Source organism: Felis catus, chromosome E1 (genome assembly GCF_018350175.1).
Source record: "Felis catus isolate Fca126 chromosome E1, F.catus_Fca126_mat1.0, whole genome shotgun sequence".
Classification (NCBI taxonomy): domain Eukaryota; kingdom Metazoa; phylum Chordata; class Mammalia; order Carnivora; family Felidae; genus Felis; species Felis catus.
In genome coordinates this window covers 41,622,231-41,638,900 of record NC_058381.1, presented here as the reverse complement: position 1 = coordinate 41,638,900, position 16,670 = coordinate 41,622,231, and the positions used below count along the sequence as shown (strand labels likewise).

The window sequence follows — 16,670 nt, the reverse complement described above, 5'->3', positions numbered from 1 at the left end:
AACATTCATCGTCAGGGAAATACAAATCAAAACCACCGTGAGTTACCACCTCACACCTGTCAGAGTGGCTGACGTTAATAACTCAGACGACGGTACGATAGATGTGGGCCAGGATGTGGAGAGAGAGTATCTCTTTCGCACTGCTACTGGGAATGCAAACTGGTGCAGCCACTCTGGAAAACAGAACGGAGTTTCCTCAAAATGTTAACGATAGAAATACCCTATGACCCAACAGTTGCACTACTAGGTATTTACCCAAGGGATGCAGGTGTGTTGTTTCGAAGGGGCACGTGCACCCCAATGTTTATAGCAACGCGATCGACAACAGCCAAAGTATGGAAAGAGCCCAAATGTCCATCAATGGATGATGGATAAAGAAGATACGGTATATATATATGACATATATATGATATATATGTATATGTATACGTACATATATACATATATATATATATATATATATATATATATATATATATATATACAATAGAGTATTACTCGGCAATTAAAAAGAATGAAATCTTGTCATTTGCAAGTATGTGGATAGAACTAGAGGGTATTATGCTAAGCAAAATTAGTCTGTCAAGGAAAGACAAATATCGTATGACTTCACTCGTATGAGGACTTTAAGATACAAACCACATGAGCATAAGGGAAGGGAAGCAAAAATAATATGAAAACAGAGTGGGGGACAAAGCATAAGAGACTCATAAATATGGAGAACAAACAGAGGGTTACTGGAGGGGTTGTGGGGGGGGATGGGCTACATGTGTAAGGGGCATTGAGGAATCTACTCGTGAAATCATTTTGCAGTATATGCTACTAACTTGGATGTAAGTTAAACAATGAATAATTAAATTTAATTCAATTAAAATTAATTTAATTAAAAATAAAATATAAAGAGCTCCTGCAAATAATTATAACAGACAAACCATATAGTTTAAAAAAAAAAAGGGCAAAGGCCAGGTGCAGACAATTCACAGAAAACAAAAAGTGTTTCTTTGGGGTTTTTTTTGTTTGTTTGTCTTTTGTTTTTTTTAGTTTATTTATTTTGACAGTGAGAGGACATGAGCAGGATCAGTGGGGGAGGGGCAAAGAGAGGGAGAGGGAGAGAATCCCAAGCAGCCTCTGCACTGTCAGTGTGGAGCCTGATTAGGGGCTTGGAACTAAGAAACTGTGAGATCATGACCTGAGCTGAAATCAAGAGTCAGTGGCTTAACCAACTGAGTTTCCCAGGTGCCCCTTAATATATTTTATTTTAAGTAATCTCTATACCCAAGAGGGGCTTGAACTTTAGACCCCAAGTACCCCTGTCTATATTGGCTGAAATCCTGTTAATTGTTTTTGAGGTTTTATCTATCTGTAAATTAGCCTTGATCCTGAATTCCTCTAGTTTCCTCAAATATCTGGCTATGACTCACCAAATTCACATTTCCAATTTCCTCCTGCCCTTCTGATTTGGAATCGCTAAGAACAAAGACTGTTTTGAGTCTCCTTGGATGGGAGTATATAGCAGGTCACAACCCAGATAGCAGCCAAATATCAGGGACTTAAAACCTGAATCTCCGTCTCACAGCTGAAGAAGGTTACATCTGAGATCTGGTCCTGTACAAAAGTTGGAGATCTCCAAATCAAATTAGGAAGAGAAGTAGCTGACATCAAGGTAGACTACTTTCTTCCAAGATGCTAGATCAACACTTCATACTGTAACTAAACATGAATCTCTTCTTCCCTCTCTTTGCTTTACTCTGGCACTGGCCTGGGAAGATAACACCATCATCCATTATCTCCCAGGCCACTGCTAAAACGAATAACCTCTGGAATTTAGAACAACTTTTCATTTCAGGCTAGGAGAAAACCTAACTGACCCCTTGCTTGGATTAGCAAATGAAACAGTCTCTGTGAATGAATCCATCAACAGTACCACCTTCATGGAAATGGTTTGTGCCCAATAAGGTTTTTTGTTTTGTTTGCTTTGTTTTCCTGCAGTGGTTATCATTCTCCTTGGGTGTATGAATGCCTAGATGCTTGGCACATAGCTGGGCAATGCCTCTTAGGTTGTCTATCTGTGTCCCTAACTTTTTACAAACAAGCTAAGACACCTGTTTGGTCAACTCCTCTGAATTTACATTGTCAAGTTAGACAGGACCTATCTGGAGGCTTTCACGATTCAGGATTCACTTCCTTTGGCAGGTCCCTACTTGCCTGGTCAGGAGTAATGAGCGCCAATGAGGCTATGACAAAGTATCTCTCTTTAGCTCTCAAAAAATACTGCAGAATCCATTGCAAAAGCAATAGCTGCCCAACAAATATCCGGAATCTCTAGTCAAACTTGTTCTTGATAATAAAACTGATTGTCTTTTAGCTAAGCATGGAGGTATCTTTGCTGTCGCCAACACCACCTGCTGTGTCTGGATTAACATTTCTGGGGAAGTTGAAATTCAGTTACAAAAGAGATCACTGAGCAACCTACTTCACTTAAAAAGGTGACTCCCTGGGGTGCCTGAGTAGCTCAATGAAGCGTCAGACTTTGGCTTAGGTCAAGATCTTGAGGTCCGTGAGTTCCAGCCCTGTTTCGGACTCTGTGCTGACAGCTCAGAGCCTGGAGCTTGTTTCAGATTCTGTGTCTGCCTCTTTCCCACTCACACACACACACACACTCTCTCTCTCAAAATTAAACATTAAAAAAATAATAAAAGGTGACTCCTTCAGGGGCATCTGGGTGGCTCAGTTGGTTAAACGTGTGACTCTGGATTTTGGCTCATGTCTTGATATCATGGTTTATGAGATCGAGCCCCTCATCAGGCTCTGTACTGACAGCATGGACCCTGCTTGGGATGCTCTCTCTCTCTCTCTCTCTCTCTCTCTCTCTCTCTTTCTCTCTCTCTGCCTCCCTCCCTCATGCTCTCTCTCAAAAACAAACAAATAAACAAAAGTGACTCCTTTGAAGGTCTTTCTCTTGACTTATGTAAAAAAAATTTTTTTATTTATTTTTGAGACAGAGAGAGACAGAGCATGAATGGGGGAGGGTCAGAGAAAGAGGGAGACACAGAATCTGAAACAGGCTCCAGGCTCTAAGCTGTCAGCACAGAGCCTGATTCGGGGCTCGAACTCACGGACCGTGAGATCATGACCTGGGCCGAAGTCGGACGTTTAACCAACCGAGCCACCCAGGCGCCCCTCTCTGACTTATTTGATTGTGATTGGTTTTTGTCTTGGGAACTCTTGCCCCAAAGTATACTCCAGAGATTGGGAAGTATCTTGCTTATAGCAATCATAGTAATCTCCCTGGCACCTTATGCTCTCAGTCTTTAAAGGCATGCATGTTTGCAGCCTCTAGCCAACAATCTAAGTCTGGTATGCCTAGAAATGAAGAAAATGGTCAGCTAAAAAATTTCAGGGGTGCCTGGCTGGCTCAGTTGATAGAGCATGCAACTCTAGATCTTGGGGTGAAAGGAACAATCCAAATGACAGCCCTGCCTTAGTTTAAAGCTAGGTTCTCTTTTCTGCTTATTATGGATCTTTGATAAGAAATACAATTGCTGAGAAGTCTGTTTTGCTTGCTGTTTGCTACGAGCATTGTGAGGCCTTTCCTGAATGTAACCCGCTGTGTAGTAGAATGGGTTGTAAACCTTCCTAAATGTAGTCTGATATGTAATGGAATGAGTGATTGTACATAAACTAACCGGCATTTCTCGCTTCTGTAAACCTGCTTGCTTAGCACATTCCTCACCTAGCCTACCCCCTTCCCCCTTCCCCCTTTTTTCCTCCCGCCACAAGTAACGGACAAAGCCTTCCCGCCAAAGGACAGACAAAGGACGCCCAATCAGAGAACAACAAATGTCCTTACTTTAAAATCAACTAATCAGGCCCCTCATAATTTGAAACCTCCCCTGTGCTATTTGTCTCTGTCTATAAAAACGCTGTACCAACCCTGATCGTGGCCTCTTGCGTCACCGGCGACGAGTGCGCAGAGGACCAGGTTCGAACCTGCAATAAACGACCCTTGCCGCTTGGCTTTGACTTACGACTCTGGTGGACTTTTGTGGGAGGTTTCGGAACTTCGGGCATTACATTTGGAGGTCCCACCGAGATCTCCTCCGAGCCCACCAGACTTCTGGTCAACGGGTCGTATCTGATTCCGATCGGTAAGTAAGCCGGCTCTAACGTTCTTCCTTTTCTCTCTGATCTGTGTTTCTTCTCTGGAGAACCGGTTCTGTCTGGAAGCTGGTGTGACCCTGGCGGACGCGCTATAGGGCACCCAGCCGGTGTCAGTTGGAGACGTCCACTGACTGGATCTGGGGGCCTTCTTGGCCCATCTGGGGACCTTCTTGGTCCATCTGGGGACCTTCTTGGTCCATCTGGGGGCCTTCTTGGCCCGTCTGGGGGCCTTCTTGGCCCATCTGGGGACCTTCTTGGTCCATCTGGGGACCTTCTTGGTCCATCTGGGGGCCTTCTTGGCCCGTCTGGGGGCCTTCTTGGCCCATCTGGGGACCTTCTTGGTCCGTCTGGGGACCTTCTTGGTCCGTCTGGGGGCCTTCTTGGCCCATCTGGGGACCTTCTTGGTCCGTCTGGGGACCTTCTTGGTCCATCTGGGGGCCTTCTTGGCCCGTCTGGGGGCTTTCTTGGCCCATCTGGGGACCTTCTTGGTCCGTCTGGGGACCTTCTTGGTCCGTCTGGGGGCCTTCTTGGCCCATCTGGGGACCTTCTTGGTCCATCTGGGGGCCTTCTTGGCCCATCTGGGGACCTTCTTGGTCCATCTGGGGACCTTCTTGGTCCATCGGGGGCCTTTTTTGGCCCATCGGCATTCTTTTCTGTGGGCTGCTTACGCCCAACGCGCCTGCGAACTAAATACTTTCATTTTCTCTATGAACTTCCAGAGTGCTAAGAAATATCTCTAGGCGTCTAAAAGAAAAAAACATCTAGGCATGCCAATTGTTATCCGTATTTTGATATGATGTGTGTCTGTGTGTCTGTCTGTTAAATCGACTGGAATGATTGTTGGGAGTCAGGGGCACGCGCCTGACTTCCCCTATGTGTAGTCCCACAGCATAAGCTACGGGATTCGAGTGGGCTCTAACCCGACTTCCGCGGTGATCCTCATACGGCTTAAGGCGGTCAAAATTTATTTTGATCCAAGCAGGGGGTTTATACCTGCCCGCCCATGCTAAGAGGCACCTAAGTTCCCGCGAGGGACGCGGACGGGCGAGTACGCGAGTGCTTCTATGTCAGTCTAAATGTATTGTCACCCCTGGGCCCTTGTAATTACTGCCGTCCTAGCCATAACCCTTTCTGTTCGGCTGGCCGAGACCAGAAAGTTGGAACCGCTGCGAAAGATTCTTGTTAGTTCTTGTTTTTCTCTCATGGGTCGGATGTTTTATTGGAATTAAGTGTTTTATCGGATGATCAGAATTAATTATTCCATCCTTTGTTCCTCTCTCCTCCTTCCTCAGCTCCCTGCGGCTTTCCCTCCCACCCCCTGGCCAGCGGCGCCCCCTCCCCCACGTCCGTGCTGCCCGCGCCCCCTTCTCTTCGCCTCTTCCTCAGAATCATAACATGGGCCAAACGCAGAGCACCTCTCTCTCCCTCCTTCTCGCCAACTTCAGGGACATAAAAGCTAGAGGACACAACTTAAGCCTAGACATTTGCAAAAGGAAGTTGATCACCTATTGCCGCTCTGAATGGCCCACCTTTGGGGTCAATTGGCCTACAGAGGGAACCTTCTGCCTCCCTGTGATCCTTAAAGTAAAATCAAAAATTTTCCTACCAGGGAAAGAAGGTCACTCGGATCAGATTCCCTATATTCTGGTGTGGCAAGATTTAGTAGAAAACCCACCTCCCTGGATGGCCTCTTTCTTAACAACAGGGCCATGCAGAATTCTAGCGGCTAAACCTATCAACCCTCCCAAGCCGCCAACTCCAACTGCACCCCCTGTTCTCCCCGACAAACAAGATTTACTTTCCCTTGGCTCACCCCCTTACCAGGTTCCCCCTCTTATTCCGCAAGCTGCTCCTATCCCTGCCGCGCCGGCAGAGCCTCCCGTAGCTCAGCCCATAGAAAGATTAGAAGATAGGGAGGCTCAACCCGCGCCCATGCCTAGAGGGGACGAAATCCAAAGTCCGGCTGGACATAGCGGTAGGCGGGCCCCTCATGAGCCAGGACTCCGCCTTCCTGACTCCACCATAGCTTTACCCTTACGGGAAACAGGGCCTCCCGATGATACGGGGAACCCCCGACTTCAATACTGGCCCTTCTCTACCAGTGACCTATATAACTGGAAAACCCAGAATGCCCGATTTTCTGACAACCCTAAAGATTTAATAAGTCTCTTAGCGTTATGTTTACCCACCAACCCACCTGGGATGATTGTCAGCAGCTCCTCCGAATCCTGTTCACCGAGGAGCGAGAAAGAATTCAATTGGAAGCAAGAAAGCTGGTTCCTGGAGACGATTGCCAACCCACTGCTAACCTTGATCTCATTAATGCAGCTTTTCCCTTGACCCGACCCCCACAGGATGGCTGGGACTACAACACGGCAGAAGGTAGGGGACGGCTGCGCATTTATCGCCAGACTCTAATGGCGGGTCTCCGGGCTGCTGCACGCAAGCCCACTAATTTGGCAAAAGTGTATTCAGTAATACAAGGTAAGACAGAGAGCCCTGCCGCTTATTTAGAAAGATTAATGAAAACCTTCAGACAGTATACCCCCATGGACCCCGAGGCCCCCTAAAACCAAGCTGCTGTTGTAATGGCCTTTGTAAATCAGGCAGCCACTGATATTAAAAAGAAACTCCAGAAACTAGAGGAAAAGGGGGGAAAACAGATTCAGGACTTACTCCGCATTGCCCAGCGTGTCTATAATAATAGAGAGACTCCAGAGGACAGGCAACTTAAAGCCACCGAGGAAATGACCAAAGTCCTGGCCGCTGTTGTCCAAAAGCCCCTAGATAAGGACCAATGTGCCTATTGCAAAGAAAAAGGCCATTGGGCCCGAGAATGCCCTAAAAAGAAAAATGCAAGAAGCCTCTTTACCTGGTCACCCGAGAACAGGTGCCCTTTGAATGGACAGGGGAAACTGAGCGGGCTTTCCAGCAAATTAAGCTCGCCCTGTTGTCGGCACCAGCCTTAGGGCTCCCCGATGTCTCCAAACCCTTTCATCTCTTCGTAGATGAAAATAAAGGGGTAGCCAAAGCAGTGCTGACACAACTCCTTGGCCCATGGCCCAGGCCCGTTGCCTATCTTTCAAAAATACTAGACCCAGTAGCGGCTGGCTGGCCCCCTTGACTCCGTATGATCGCTGCTACAGCTCTAATGGTAAAGGATGCTGATAAATTAACTATAGGACAAGAGTTACATGTTACAACCCCTCATGCCATCGAGAGAGTCCTCAAACAACCTCCTGACCGATGGATAAGTAACGTCCGACTGGTTCACTACCGGGGACTATTATTAAATCCCCTCAGAATCATTTATGCTCCCCCCGAACACTAAACCCTGCCTCCCTGTTACCAGACCCGGACTTGGATACCCCCCTCCATGACTGCGCTGAGATATTGGCACAGGTTCACGGAGTTCGGGAAGATTTACAGGATCACCCGCTACCAGACGCCGAGGTTACCTGGTTCACTGACGGCAGCAGCTTTGTACATCAGGGTCAAAGGTACGTGGGGGCAGCAGTCACAACTGAAACTGAGACTGTTTGGGCAGAGCTTTTGCCAGCTGGCACCTCTGCCCAACGGGCTGAACTTGAGGCCTTAACCAAGGCACTGACTTTGGGAAAAGACAAGAGACTAAACGTGTATACCGATAGTAGATATGCTTTTGCTACGACCCACATACATGGAGCTATATACAGAGAGAGGGGACTGTTAACTGCAGAGGGGAAAACTATCAAAAACAAAGAAGAAATATTGGCTCTTTTAAAGGCACTCTGGCTGCCTAAACGACTAGCCATCATACATTGCCCAGGCCACCAAAAACCGGTCACACCGGTGGCCAGAGGAAATAATTTGGCTGACCAGGTGGCCCGAGAGGTGGCCTTACAGGTGGACTGTGCTTTAATGACCGCCTTACCAGACCCCGGCTCAGCCAGTTTGCCAGAAAGCCCCACCTACACTGAAGAAGACCTAAATTGGATCCAAAGGTTGCCCATGACCCGCTATCATAATGGATGGTGGAGAGCAGGAGACCGGAGCGTAATCCTCCCAGAGGAAATGGGGAATCTTAATTAAAATACACCGGGCCACCCACCTGGGCACCAAGAAGATGTGAGACTTGATAAGACATGCTGAAATCACCATCAGGAACTCAGGGCCAAAGATTGAACAGATAGTTGCCAACTGTAAGGCTTGTCAACTGACAAACGTGACCAACCATGGAAAAAATCCCGGCTCTAGGACTCGCGGAACCAGGCCAGGAGCTTAGTGGGAAATAGACTTCACCGAGGTAAAGCCTGGTAAATATAGATACAAATACTTGCTAGTGTTTGTAGATACTTTTTCAGGATGGACGGAAGCTTTCCCCACCAAATGAGAGACTGCACAGGTAGTGGCAAAGAAAATATTAGAAGACATCATGCCCAGGTATGGATTCCCTATCCTAATAGGATCAGATAACGGGCCAGCATTTGTTTCTAAGGTAATACAGGGAGTAGCACAGTTCATTGGGGCTGATTGGAAATTACATTGCGCATATAGACCCCAAAGTTCAGGATAAGTAGAAAGAATGAATAAAAAAGAGACCCTGAGCAAATTGACCATGGAGACTGGCGCTAACTGGGTAGTCTTACTCCCCTACGCTCTATTTAGAGTGCGAAACTCCCCTTACACGATGGGATTGACCCCCTTTGAAATCATGTATGGAATCCCCCCACCCATAATTCCCAACCTACAGTCTAATGTGTTAACTGAATTTAATGATCATAAACTTCTTATTTCCCTGAGGGAACTCCAGCACATCCACCAGGAAGTTTGGTCCAGATTGAGAGGCATTTATGAGAACGGGCCCCCTCCTGAGCCGCATCACTACCAACCCGGAGACTGGGTATACGTGCGGAGACATAAGCGAAGGAAAAAAAAAAAAAAGAACAGGAGGCAGGATGGTTTGAATCCTGGTTCAGTGCGTCCCCATGGTTAACTACCCTGCTCTCCGCTTTACTCGGGCCTCTAGCCATCCTACTTCTTGCTCTCACATTAGGCCCCTGCATCATAAACAAAATGATTAATTTTGTCCAAGACAGGTTCAATGCTGTACAGTTAATGGTCTTACGAACCGCTCGAGACATTACAAATAGAAAACTGAAGATCCAAGATTGGCTCTTTAGGCACAAGGAAAAGGGGGGAATGAAAGGAACAATCCAAATGACAGCCCTGCCTTAGTTTAAAGCTAGGTTCTCTTTTCTGCTTATTATGGATCTTTGATAAGAAATACAATTGCTGAGAAGTCTGTTTTGCTTGCTGTTTGCTACGAGCATTGTGAGGCCTTTCCTGAATGTAACCCGCTGTGTAGTAGAATGGGTTGTAAACCTTCCTAAATGTAGTCTGATATGTAATGGAATGAGTGATTGTACATAAACTAACCGGCATTTCTCGCTTCTGTAAACCTGCTTGCTTAGCACATTCCTCACCTAGCCTACCCCCTTCCCCCTTCCCCCTTTTTTCCTCCCGCCACAAGTAACGGACAAAGCCTTCCCGCCAAAGGACAGACAAAGGACGCCCAATCAGAGAACAACAAATGTCCTTACTTTAAAATCAACTAATCAGGCCCCTCATAATTTGAAACCTCCCCTGTGCTATTTGTCTCTGTCTATAAAAACGCTGTACCAACCCTGATCGTGGCCTCTTGCGTCACCGGCGACGAGTGCGCAGAGGACCAGGTTCGAACCTGCAATAAACGACCCTTGCCGCTTGGCTTTGACTTACGACTCTGGTGGACTTTTGTGGGAGGTTTCGGAACTTCGGGCATTACAGGGGGTGTGAGTTTGAACCCCATGTTGGGTGTAGAGATTACCTTAGAATAAAATCTTAAAGGGGTGCGGAGCTGGCTAGTTGGTAGAGCATGTGACCTTGATCTTGGGGTTGTGAGTTCAAGACCCACATTGCCTATGGAGCCTACTTAAAATAAAAATTTTAAGAGGTGTCTGCATGGCTCAGTTCATTGAGCCTCTGACTCTTGAACTGGGCTCAGGTCATGATCCCATGGTCATGGGATCAAGCCCTGCGTCTAGCAATGTGCTGAGCACAGAGCTTAAGATTCTCTTCCTCTGCCCATCTCCCCTGCTCGTTCTAAAATAACAAAAACTGTTGCATCCACACAACTCCTGAAACAGAATGCTACAGGCACCAGTGACAGTCACAACAAAATTTATTGCAATGAGAGGCAAGGCCAACCGATCGGGACCGACACTCTTGACCAGAGTGCGGTCTCGAACAGCCACAGCCGGGGTAGAGTTTTTATAGCCGACCACAACGTCTTATCATCACCTGGGGACAGAACAAAGAAATAGTTCCCAGATGGGGGTGGAAACAGTTCAGACATGCCCTTGACCCAATCCAATCAAACACTAAACCAGTTGATTTTCCTTAAACTTTTGTTCCCTTGATTGATAGGACAAGGCTGTTATCTCTTAATCTACAGTGTTAAAACAAAGCTGTTATTTCTTAAGGCTACAGGTTAGCCCTACACTACAATTTAACCCTTACAAAACAAACAAATAAAAATTTAAAAATTAAAATAAAAAATAAAACCTTAAAAAATATGAAAGTAAAAAATTTCAAATGGGAAGTTGTGATGTGTTACTACCATAGGGATAAAGCAAAAAACATCAGGACCTGTAACTATCATATCAAGGATCAGTAAAAGTTGTGAGAACTACATAGTGGTAGCTGAGAGTGACACAGATGGCTTAAATTTTGATCACATCTCTCAGGCAGAGAGTCTGATCAAAAGGAGGGAATGGTTAAAAATAAAAAAAGAAAGAAACAATAAGCTCAAATAGAAACCTAACTACAGGAAATGACCTTTAAACTGTCAATCTGGTATTTCCTGATCAGTACCAGTGAGGTAATCTGCATGATAGACCCCTCCCCTACCGCCCAAAGGAAGGTGACCTTACCTGAAACTATCCTTTTCTTAGTAACTTCCTTGTCTTGCCCCATTTCTGCCTATAAAACTCTCCCATTGTGTATAGCTCTTTGGGGCTCCTTACTACTTGGCCGATAGGATGCTGCCTGGTTCATGAATCCCTGAATAAAGTCAATTAGATTCTCCCATTTACTCAGTTGAATTTTGTTTTTTAACATATCTAAATAGTAGCAGTGCCTTCTGGAATGTAATAATTGCATCCTGGCTTCTGAGATGTAAAGTTATGAAAAAGATGTGTTATTTGGGATGGAACTCATGAACCATGAGATCATAACCTGAGCTGAAACCAAGAGTTGGCTGCTTGACCGGCTGAGCCACTCAAGTGCTCCCTATTATATCTATTTGATTTACTTGTTCTTAACAATTTTGTTTGTACTACCCACAAAACATGAGATATTAGAGAAAATTGGCCATCAACCCAAGCCTATTATTCTTGATGACAAATTTTGTAAGAGATTAACATGAACTCATCCAACCTTTAGTAAACCTAGGTAGAATAAAAGCATTATATTTAATGCTGATAACACTAAAGACATGCTTATTTTAATCAAACCAACAAACTTAAACTAGCTTTAATACCAAATATTTCCCTAGTTCAGGTGAACCTGAAATTCATTTGGGTTACTGTCTATTATATTAATGAGAACTCAATTTATATAAGAACTTAATTTTCTTTCTTTCTTTTTTTTTCTTTTTCCTTTTTGAGTTTAAGTAATCTTGACACCCAATGTGGGGCTCAAACTCATGACCTTGAGTTCAAGAACTGCATGCTTTTTCAACTGAGCCAGCCAGGTGTGAGAAATAAGCCCACTGACCCAATCAAAGGAGGGACACGGAGACTGGGAGCACAGTGAAGTGAGGCTTTAATCAAAGTTCTTGCACGAGCGGGTGTCTGATGGGCAGGCACACTTGGGGCAGTTACAGCAGGTAATTTATCTCCTAGTGTGCAAATCCCTCCCCTGATTCCTCCTTGGCTGAGTACTATGGTTACAGTCTTACCCGGAAGTCACCTATGCCCACGTAAGGCAAAAAATAGTCTGACTGGAATAAATGTACATTCCTTGAGATGAGGCAGATACTTCAGTTCTTTGGCACATGGTCATTGCAAAGCCTGCAAAAATAAGCCGGGGAAATGGAGAGGGGAAGAAGAACCAGGAACTGAAGTGTCTAAGGGTTTGGGACTCCACTGTGGTGGGTGTGTGTGTGTGTGTGTGTGGGGGGGGTTATACATATTTCCAATAGATTGTAAACCTATTGTTAGCTGGACAACACAGCTTTTATTTGGTATTTCTGAAAATGAATCATCTCACTTCCTGATGTGGGAAACAAAGGCAAAAGGAAATGGCAGATAAAATTAAATTTCCTTACGATCTGCAGTCCATTGACAAATACTTGAGGTGGACAGAGTAAAACATTTCTCCAGGAACTCCCTGATATCTTAATGCTAATGCTTTGCTAGAGGGAAAAACAACATTAGCTTGACAATAGCTAGACAATAGCATCCTGGGAGTCTCTTTAGCATATGAAAATCCCATTGGAAATTTCCTCTTAACTCTCCCTCCCCCAATTCCCAAGTATATAACCAATCCCTCCACAGGGTCCTGCCCACGGGTCCTGTCCCCGTTTTTTAAATAAAATCACCTTTTGCACCAAAGACATCTTCAAGAATTCTTGGCCATTGACTCCGGACCCCACGAGCCCCACTATCACCTCAGAATTTCATCACTTCTCACCCCAGATGCCCCAGAACTTAATTTTCTTTAAGCCAATTAAATAGAGGTCTTTCACAAATTAATTTTGGTAATACCATCAGGAGATGGGAAATACCACACATCTACAATACACAGGTAGACACACAAATGTACAGAAAGATATAAACAGAGACCTTATAACTTCCATTTAAAAATTACTGCCATTGGTAGGGCACCTGGGTGGCAGGGTGGGTTAAGCTGCTGACTTCCTCTCAGATAATGATCTTGGAGGTTCACAAGTTCCACCCCTGCGTCAGCTCTGTGCTGACAGCTTGGAGCCTGGAGCCTGCTTCAGATTCTGTGTCTCCCTCTCTTTCTGTCCCTTCCCTGCTCACAGTGTCTCTTTCTCTCTCAAAAATAAGTAAGCATTAAAAAAAAATTACTGGGGCGCCGGAGTGGCTTAGTGGGTTAAGTATCTGACTTCAGCTCAGGTCATGATCTCATGGCTTGTGGGTTTGAGCCCCTTGTTTGGCCCTGTGCTGACAGCTCAGATCCTGGAGCCCACTTTGGATTCTGTCTCTCTCTCCACCCCTCCTCTGCTCATGCTCTGTCTCTCCTTTTCTCAAAAATAAATAAACATTAAAAATAAATTAAAAAAAAATTACTGCCATTGGGGCACCTGGCTGGCTCAGTTGATAGAGTATGTCTCTTGATCTTGGGGTCATGAGTTCAGGTCCCACGTTTGGGGTAGAGTTTACTTTAAAAAAAATGCTGAGGTGAGCAGAGTAAAAAAAAAAAAATACTGGCATGTATTAGGTATAATAATACAAAACTCACAATTTATAAAAGTTGGATCGAAGTTGTTTTTCTGGTAAATGTAACAAGTTAAGTTTACCTACTCAGGTGACTAGGGCTTTTTCCATTAATATTTGTGGAGAAGATATTGAAGATTTATATTTGTCCAATCAAGTTCCAAATGACCTTTTCTCCTTTTGTTTTATCTTTTGATAAGAATTCCCTGAAGTTTGGGGCACCTGGGTGGCTCAGTCAGTGGAGCGTCCGACTTTGGCTCAGGTCATGATCTCACAGCTCGTTGAGGTCGAGTCCAGCATTGGGCTGTATGCTGACAGCTGAGAGCCTGGAGCCTGCTTCGGATTCTGTGTCTCCCTCTCTCTCTGTACCCGTCCTCCAACTCATGCTCTGTCTCTCTCTGTCTCAAAAATAAATAAACATTAAAAAAAAAAAAGAATTCCCTGAAGTTTGCATATTAGAGAGAGGGTCTGAACATTGTTAGAATATTTACATGTCAAAGGTACAAGAGAAAAAATGCAAGTTCCTACATACCTTTTGAGATAAATAGGAAAGACTTGGGGATTGATAAAAAGGATAGATGGACTTTGAATAACAATTCTGGAAATAGCTGGAGCCATCCAATCTTCTAGCCTGTAAATAGATTTGAAAAGCAAGGACAGCTATTTTTAATTCCTTAAAGAACAGGGTTGCCACTTTAATGATACTAACTGTTGGAAGGGTTTTCTTCCCTCTGGGTACATTTGGCTTAGGGGAGAGGCCTTAAACATTTCCTATCATGGGGCACCTGGATGACTCAGTTGGTTAAACATCTGACTCTTTTTTTTTTTTTTTTTTAATTTTTAAAAATCTTTATTTTTGAGAGAGAAGAGAGAGACAGAGTGTGAGTGGGGGGGAGGAACAGAGAGAGAAGGGGACACAGAATCTGAAGCAGGCTCCAGGCTCTGAGCTGTCATCATAGAGCCCGACATAGGTCTCAAACTCACAAAACTGATCATGACCCGATCCGAAGTCAGACACTCAACCGACTGAGCCACCCAGGTGCCCCAAGCATCTGACTCTTGATTTTGGCTCAGGTCATGATCTTGAGGTTGTGATGATGAGGGGCCATAAGGCAAGCTGAGGGCAAAGCACAAGCTGGCACACCCTGTCCAGGCCCCCCCCCCCCAACTGAGGGATATGTGTGACCTTCCTCAGGCACTCCTGGCTGCCCAAGAACAAAGGAAAGGGGGAAAACAAATGGTTAACTGATAGAGATCATAGTCATGCAAGACATGAATTTCCATCAGTTTACAAATATCTTAGTAAATTATAAGAAAATGGCAATCTTATCATTAGCCTAATCTCCAGAAACCTATAGACTCGGTTTCCTGGAGCCCCTAATATCACCCTCCCCTCCATAGTGATATGGGGAACAAAGGCAAGAAGGAAATGGCAGGTAAAATTAAATTTTCTTATAACCTGCAGCCCCTTGACAAATACTTGAGGCAAATACAGAGTATAATACTATTCCAGGGACTCCCTACTGTCATAATGTTAACGCCTTACTAGAGGAAAATACTGTTAGCTTGACAATAGCAAGGCCCAGGTATCTTAGGAGTCCTCTTTAGCATATCAAAGTCCCTCTGGAGGCCTCCCTTGTGTCTTTACCTCCCCTGATTCCATAGTATGTAATGAGCCACTCTTCACAACCCCAGTCAGCTCTTTCTGCCCTCAGGTCCTGACCCAGTGCTTTAATAAAATCACCTTTTTGTGCCATAGATGTCTTCAAGAATTCTTTCTTGGCCATCAGTTCCAAACCCCACCATCACCCCAAAACCTCACCAATAGTTTTTGAATCCTTTCAAAAATCTTGTCATGTTTCAGCCAGGACAAACAACAAATATTTCTGATAGTACTATACAATCCCATTATTATTATTTTTTAAGTTTATCTATTTATTTTGAGAGAGACAGAGACAGCGAGTAGGGGAGGGGCAGAGAGAGGGAGAGAGAGAGAATCCCAAGCAGGCTCTGCACTGTCTCCTGAAGCCGTGAGATCATGACCTGAGATGAAACTAAGAGCTGGACGTTCAGGACACCTGGGTGGCTCAGTCGGTTGGGCGTCCGACTTCAGCTCAGGTCATGATATCATGGTTCATGTGTTCAAGCCCCTCGTTGGGCTCTGTGCTGACAGCTCAGAGCCTGGAGCCTGCTCCGGATTGTGTGTCTCCCTCTCTCTGCCCCTCCCCTGCTCATGACCTAAGCCGAAGTTGGAAGCCTAACTGACTGTAACTGTCGACCTGTATGACCATCTTGTTTTTCACTTTCAGTATTCAATAAGTTACATGAGATATTCAACATTTTATTATAAAATAGGCTTTTGTTAGATGATTTTTGCCCAACTGTAGACTAATAGAAGTGTTTTTTGTAACCAAATTCAATGGTTTTCTCTTTGGGGTGCATCAAATTGAACACAGCCCACAGAAGTGTTGAAAGTAAAGAATTTTTTATTACTTATTACAAGCAAGGAGACAGAAAGACAACCCTCAAAGCACTGTCTCTGGCGCACCTGGCTAGCTCAGTCAGTAGAGTGTGCAACTCTTGATCTTAGGGTTATGAGTTTGAGCCCCACATTGGGTGTAGAGACTTAAAAAAAAAACACTGGGGTGCCTGGGTGGCTCAGTCAGTTGAGCGTCTGACTTCAGCTCAGGTCATGGTCTCGTGGTTTGTGAGTTCGAGCCCCATGTCGGGCTCTGTGCTAACAGACAGCTCAGAGCCTTAAGGCTGCTTTGGATTCTGTATCTCTGCCCCCCCCCCCCCCCCCGCCCCATGCGCTGTCTCTCTGTCTCTCAAAAATAAATAAATATGAAAAAAAATTTTTTTAAGTTTCACAGGAAAGGCTCAGAGACGTTGAGCGACCTACCTAGGTACCAGCAGCTAGTAGGTGGCACAGGCAGAATTAAACCTGAACCTGTTTGACTCCACTACAGCGGCCACCTGAATTGACAGGTTCTCTAGGGACCCGTTCTCTGGTTCTAGGGCTGC

The 16,670-nt window shown here is 45.1% G+C and overlaps 1 long non-coding RNA gene across 1 annotated transcript; it reads left to right on the top strand.

The window, feature by feature from the left end:
- The first annotated feature begins 3,958 nt into the window (after positions 1-3,958).
- Positions 3,959-9,068, top strand: LOC123382037. The gene is made up of 2 exons (XR_006589807.1): positions 3,959-4,148; positions 8,954-9,068. It is a non-coding gene; the product is annotated as an uncharacterized LOC123382037 (long non-coding RNA).
- Positions 9,069-16,670: the final 7,602 nt, after the last annotated feature.